The sequence below is a fragment of the Lotus japonicus genome, chromosome 5 (genome assembly GCF_012489685.1).
Source record: "Lotus japonicus ecotype B-129 chromosome 5, LjGifu_v1.2".
NCBI classification, from domain to species: Eukaryota; Viridiplantae; Streptophyta; class Magnoliopsida; order Fabales; family Fabaceae; genus Lotus; species Lotus japonicus.
In genome coordinates this window covers 17,767,623-17,774,491 of record NC_080045.1, presented here as the reverse complement: position 1 = coordinate 17,774,491, position 6,869 = coordinate 17,767,623, and the positions used below count along the sequence as shown (strand labels likewise).

At 34.0% G+C, this 6,869-nt stretch overlaps 1 pseudogene; it reads left to right on the top strand.

The window, feature by feature from the left end:
* The first annotated feature begins 4,705 nt into the window (after window positions 1-4,705).
* LOC130719210 (uncharacterized) lies at window positions 4,706-6,381 on the top strand (annotated as a pseudogene).
* The last annotated feature ends 488 nt before the right edge of the window (window positions 6,382-6,869 follow it).

The window sequence follows — 6,869 nt, the reverse complement described above, 5'->3', positions numbered from 1 at the left end:
GATGCATCATAATATTAGGACTATCTAACTATTAAATGGTAGCTTAATGGTGTATATTATTTGACTTGAAAGCAGGGGCGGAGGCATGAATTTCAGAAAGGGGACTAAGATATAAAGAAACATAATTTGTAAGAAAATTTCAATTTTTATCAACTAAAGAATGTGCAAAAAAAAAACCACAAGAATGAAGTAGCAACCCAACCTAAGAAAAAACTCCCTTGTTGAAGGCCAAAACTTAAAGGGGACATTTTACAACCAGTTAGTGTGCATAATTTTTATAACTTTTTTTTACAAGCAAAACACAAGAACCATAAATTTAATCTCATATAATTAGACCGATTAACAAGGTTATTAAAACTGGACCGTTGACCAAATCGGTAAGGGAATTGGTTCACCGTTCATTAGATCAATCGTAGTTGAATTGTGGTCTGACCGGTATAGCCGCTATAAATTAAATATATCATTTAAAAAAATTATATAGTAGATTACAAAAATTGATATTAAATAATTACCAAATTTTAACTGAGAAGTTAAATTTATATTTACCTTAAATATCACAGATTCAAATTGATTTCAAATAGTTTTAGAGGATTGTTTAAAAATTAACACAAAAAAGATGCTATCAAATGCTTCGTATAAGTTAAAACTATTCTTTTATATTTTTTATTACTATGTTGGAAAGATGTGCAACTCTAATGTCAAAAAAGGTGCAGCCATGTAGCTTTCACGTCTAATAAAAAAGGCACATATGTAACAAAACTCTAATATCTATTTCTAATTTCAATTGTTAGTGGATAACACAGAGGTTCAAAAGAATGTCTACTGAATCTGAAAGAGAAACGCAAACAACACAGAGATCACCCCTTCCTCTCAGCTCAACCTTCCCCTCCCTCCTCACCTTCTCAAGTCTCACACTACTTCAAATTTTTTTTCTTGAGACATTCCTAAAATTCAAGGGTGACTAAGCATGGACCAGTCACCCCTGTGCCTCCGCCACTGTTTGAAAGTGAATTATGGCATGTAAAATCTCTCTTCACTTCCATGTATGTAATTTATGGGTTATGCTTCATAAACTAATCTCAATGTAACATTTAAAATTATGTGTCGTACGACGACTAGAGAACTATTAATATATTCGCATACAAATAATTCCATGTTAAAACTAACATTAAAATTAATTTTAATATCATTTCAGTACTTTTTTTAGTTTCTAAAACAAACTTTAGATGTAAATATAATTAACTGTTTGATAATTTGGTGATAAAAATATTTGTGCAGAGATTAGAAAATATTAGTACAGATATAATTTATATTTATTTATGTTTAAAGAATTATTCATACAAGGGGAACAAACATGAAAATTTTAATAGAGAAATAATTTTTGATATAATTTCTATACTATACAACACAATATCATGTTTTTATTTTTGGGCAACTCTCAATTTGATGATAAATTGTTTTGTGCAGAGATTAGAAAACATTAGTACGTATATAATTTATATTTATTTATGTTTAAAGAATTAAAAGTTCATACGAGGGGAACGAGCATAGAGAAATAAGTTTTGATATAATTTCTATGCAACATCTGGAAGCCAAAATAAGTCTTAATGATAGTTTATCTTTTTGGCCACTTTATATTAGTTAATTCAGTATATGCTTACAAAGCACTAGAATTGAGTGTCTGAATTTATGCTCTTTAAATATCTACATTTTTATTGTGATTGTTCTTACATTCTTAGTATCTTAAGTTTTTCATAATTTAAAATATTGATTGATGTTTTAAATACAATAGACAAATTTCACGTGCAACGCGTGGGTAAAAAACATTAGTATATATTAAAAAAATTAATTAATGTTCCCAGCCCTTCTTGCTCCCTAAATCATGCACCCTAACACCATTATAATTCAAAATTTGAAAACTTCCTTGATAAAAATTAAAAAGAAAACTGAAATAGTGCAAGCCTTTTTTGGTTATAATTATAAAATTCAATTCAACTCAGAAAAGAAAACCCTAATGCTTCGTAGAGAAGATAAGATATTTTAGGGTGTAATTCCATTCCCATGGGCAAAGCAACGAAGAAGAAGAACAAGAACATCACAGCAGAAGGATTTGAAATTGATATTGTAAGCATAATTCATTCTGTATTTTGTGTTGTGACATTTTTATTTTATATAATTTTTCTCTCAGCCTTTGTGCAGGCCCGTCAAAAACTCGAGAAGAGGAAAAAAGAATTACTCAGGTATACCTGATTTAGTTTTATTTGTCCCGAATATAAATAACTAAATGATGATGCATTAGTGCTGCTGCTGCTGCTCTTGCTTTATTCATTCAATTTGTATGTATGTATGTATGTATGTATGTATGTATGAATGACAAAATATGATTCCTACTTATTAATTGGCAGCCAGGTTCCTTCGTTGGCTGCTACACTTTACGATAATGTGAAAGAAATATCTCCATTGAGTAGAGTATGCTGATGATGTTGAAATGATGGAATTGCTGAGGAAATACTCTGATACTGAGATTACTAAAGAAAGCTTGACTCAAAGGATGTTAAAAGGCTGAAAAGGTATGTATGTGTGCTCTTACATTTTTTTTTCCTTACTAGGATTGTGTCGTTGTTCTTTCCTTACTAAGAAATGGATCAAAATGGGCGCGCTTGAATTTTGAATTTGTTGATGAAATTTTGTGATCTTTATATGCAGTATTTCAAGGACAAAATAGCTGCACTGACTGTGGACATGCCAGTTCCTAATGTAAGCACAATTCTGCTGTTATGCGTTTGATTTTGCATATCTGCATGACATTTTTATTTTATATTTTTTTTTCCTTGGTGAGTTCTTATAGTCCAATGTTCAAAGTCGGATAACTCAAATGCAGTGACTAGTAAAATTCGTTTGTGATACCGAACAACTTTAACATAAGCTTCAAAATGTATGCAAATTTAAAGCTCTCCATTTTTTCTATCAAACTTGCTACTTGAGATGGTCCACATCCATCTTCATCAACCATACTAAGCACCGTTAACACAACATACCACATCTGATCCAAACGAAACAAGGTAATATGATGCGAACCCCATCTAGTATCCCTGGGTCTAGCGAGACTATTCATGGGTGCAAGCCCTTCCCTGTAGATATCTCACCATTCTCATGACTATTCAAAATATTTTGGTCTTGTGCCTCTGTCAATGCATCCATTCTCTTACAAGATGCACTTGTTGTGGTCACAATAAAGGAGATATACTCAAAGAAATCATGAATAGATGAGCAACCACTAGCAACAGACACAACCGTCAATTGCAAACGGTGAGCATATCAATGGAATAGAAAGCATAAGGGTTTTCATCTAGAATCTTTCTTTGCAAACTATTAAATTCACCTCATATTTGATGCTCCATCATATCCTTGCCCTCGTATCCTTGAAATAGATAAGTGGTAACGATCAAGAATACCATAAAGAGCATCCTTTAGTGCCTCAAATATAGAATCTTTGACATAATGTAGAGAAAGAAATTGTTCCACAATCTTGCCTTTATAGTTCACAAACCTAAAAAATAATACAACAAGGTTAGTTGGCGTCATGGAGAACAATAGGTAATGGAGAGTACAACTACTAACCTCAAAAACAACACCATTTGTTCTTTGACGGTTATATCACGTGACTCATCAATAAGCACAGAGAATTTTCTATCACCAAACTCTACAATAATCACATTGGTAACTTTATGTGCACAACACATTGCAAGCTCCTTTTGAATATTACCGGAAGTCATTATACAATTTTTTCCACCACGGTCATAAGCATCTCTCACTTGTTCATTTTTAGAATTTACCTAATCTACCATCCCTCTAAAATTCTCCTTATTTAGAGAAGATGAGGATTCATCATGGCCACGGAAAGTCATGTTGTGCCATGAAATATCTTGAACAATCTAAAGAACATGTCAAACAAATCTTATACAATTCTTCTGATTCCTTGGTTTCCCTAGCAAAGCTACTTGTCACACATTGTCTTTGATTCTTGTAGTCATCATAACGCTTGACACATGAGTTGTGGCTACTACTGGACTGGGCGAGACCCTAGGGTCCCTCGCCCAGGAGACCCAGCCTTAGGCACAGGGCGCATCAGGACTTTGGGCCTCTCTCGCCGAGGCCCAACTGACCCATTTAGATAGGTTAAAGGCGCGAAAGCCCAACTCTGGCTCTATAAATAGGAGGGGAATACCAATTGTAGGGGACTCTGAGCTCATTTGAGAAATATTCAGATTGAAATTCAGTTATTCTCTCTCTCTAGCAGTTAGTGTTTCTCTCTCTAAAACATTCGTACCGTTTTCCTCACACTTTGCGTACTATACCTCATTCAATGTTCTCAGGATAGAACAACTACCATGACTACCAACATGATCTTTCAAGCCTTGAGATGTATGCTTCCAATCTTTATATCTGTCTTTGGTGAAGAATTTATAACCAAAGTGATCGGCCCTACCAGATTGCTTAAAGAGAAATCAATAGAAACAATAAGTTGCATCCTTGAACTCACTGTATTCTAACCATGGTTACTTATTATACCATATTTTAGAAAATTCTCTTGAAACATTTCCAAATTCAATACGAGGAAATTTTCCCAAATTTGGTTGCATTGGACCCTTCAATATATATGCATTTTTCACTTCGTTTTGAACATTCAGAGCATACTCATTAATTTGTTTCCTACGACCTGAAGGGTCCAATGCAACCAAATTTGAGAAAATTTCCTCGTATTGAATTTAAAAATGTTTCAAGAGAATTTTCTAAAATATGGTATAATAAGTACCCATGGTTAGAATGCAGTAAGTTCAAGGATGCAGCTTATTGTTTCTATTGCTTTCTCTTTAATCAACCCGGTAGGGCCGAGCACTTTGGCTATGAAGTCTTCACCAATGACGAATATAAAGATTGGAAACATGCATCTCAAGGTTTGAAAGATCATGTTGGTAGTCATGGTAGTAGACACAACTCATGTGTCAAGCGCTATGATGACTACAAGTAGCTTTGCTAGGTTAACCAACGAATCATAAGAATTGTATAAGATCTGTTTGACTTGTTCTTTAGATTGTTCAAGATATTCCATGGCACAAGGCATGACTTTTCGTGGCCATGATGATTCCTCCTCTTCTCTAAATAAGGAAATTTTAGAGAGATGGTAGATTGGGTAAAATATAAAAATGACAAGTGAGAGATGCTTATGACCGTGGTGAAAAAAATTGTACAATGACATCTAGTAACATTCAAAAGGAGCTTGAAATGTGTTGTGCACAAGAAATTACCAATGTAAATATGGTAGAGCTTGGTGATAGAAAATTCTCTGTACTTATTGATGAGTCACGTGATATAACCGTCAAAGAACAAATGGTGTTGTTTTTTAGGTTAGTAGTTGTACTCTCCATTACCTATTGTTCTCCATGACGCCAACTGACCTTGTTGTATTATTTTTTAGGTTTGTGAACTATAAAGGCAAGATTGTGGAACAATTTCTTTCTCTACATCATGCCAAAGATTCTACATTTGAGGCACTAAAGGATGTTCTTTATGGTATTCATGATCGTTACAACTTATCTATTTCAAGGATACGAGGACAAGGATATGGTGGAGCTTCAAATATGAGGGGTGAATTTAATGGTTTGCAAAGAAAGATTCTAAATGAAAACCCTTATGCTTTCTATTCCATTTCTATGCTCACTATTTGCAATTGGTGGTTGTGTCTGTTGCTCGTGGTTGCTCATCTATTCATGATTTCTTTGAGTACATCTTCTTAATTATGACAACAACAAGTGCATCTTGTAAGATAAGGGATGCATTGACGGAGGCACAACACCAAAATATTTTGAATAGCCTTGAGAATGGTGAGATATCTACAGGAAGGGGCTTGCACCACTCATCTAATCTCGCTACACCGGGGATACAAAATGGGGTTCACATCATATTACCTTGATTCGTTTGGATCAGATATGGTCTTCTGTGTTAACGGTGCTTACTATGGTTGATGAAGATGGATGTGGACCATCTCAATCAGCAAGTTTGATAGAAAAAAATGGAAAGTTTTAAAATTTCTTTCATTTTGAAGCTTATGTTAAAGTTGAGTTGTTTTGTATCACAAATGAGCTTTCAAAAATCTTGCAACAAAAAGATCTTAATATTGTGCTTGCCATGGAATTAGTTGATGTTGTCAAATCTCGGTTGAACACATTGAGAGGGAATGGTTAGGATAATTTGTTTGGTGATGTCCAAGAATTTTGTGGCGATAAAGGTATTTCGTTGCCAAATATGAATGAAGAAATACCAGTTCGGGGTCCTTCAATGCTAGAAGGGTTGTCCAATACCGGTCCGGGGTTTTTATAAATAGAAATAAAAAAGACTTCTAGCATAGAAATACCGGTTCGGGGTTGTTCATCTAGTAAAATGGCGAGTCTTTTTTATTTCGTTTTATAACTATTTATATATTTATATATTGTGTCACGTGTGGATTTACGGTTTTAAAATTTGTTCAGACTTCCCAAAATTTCTGGTTCTGCCACTAATGTCAATTCATTTGTATAGTTCTATTCACTTTTTATCTCCGAGTGTTAACTTTTGTTTATGTGTACTGGTGATAATGGGATTCAAACATAGCCACAACTTTCCTTTAAGTTCATCTTTAGTTTTTCTGGAGTGGTACAAGATGTTGAGGGTTTTGATACTTCTTCTATGGCTTTGATGTTAGATGACTCGCATTTTCCTGTTTTTTCCCCTTAGAAGACTTTTAGCGAGTTGGTAGTCATTCCCTTGCAGGCCCTATCGATGTTTTCTCCTTGTATTAATTATAAGACCCGCTTGAGGCCCCTTATATA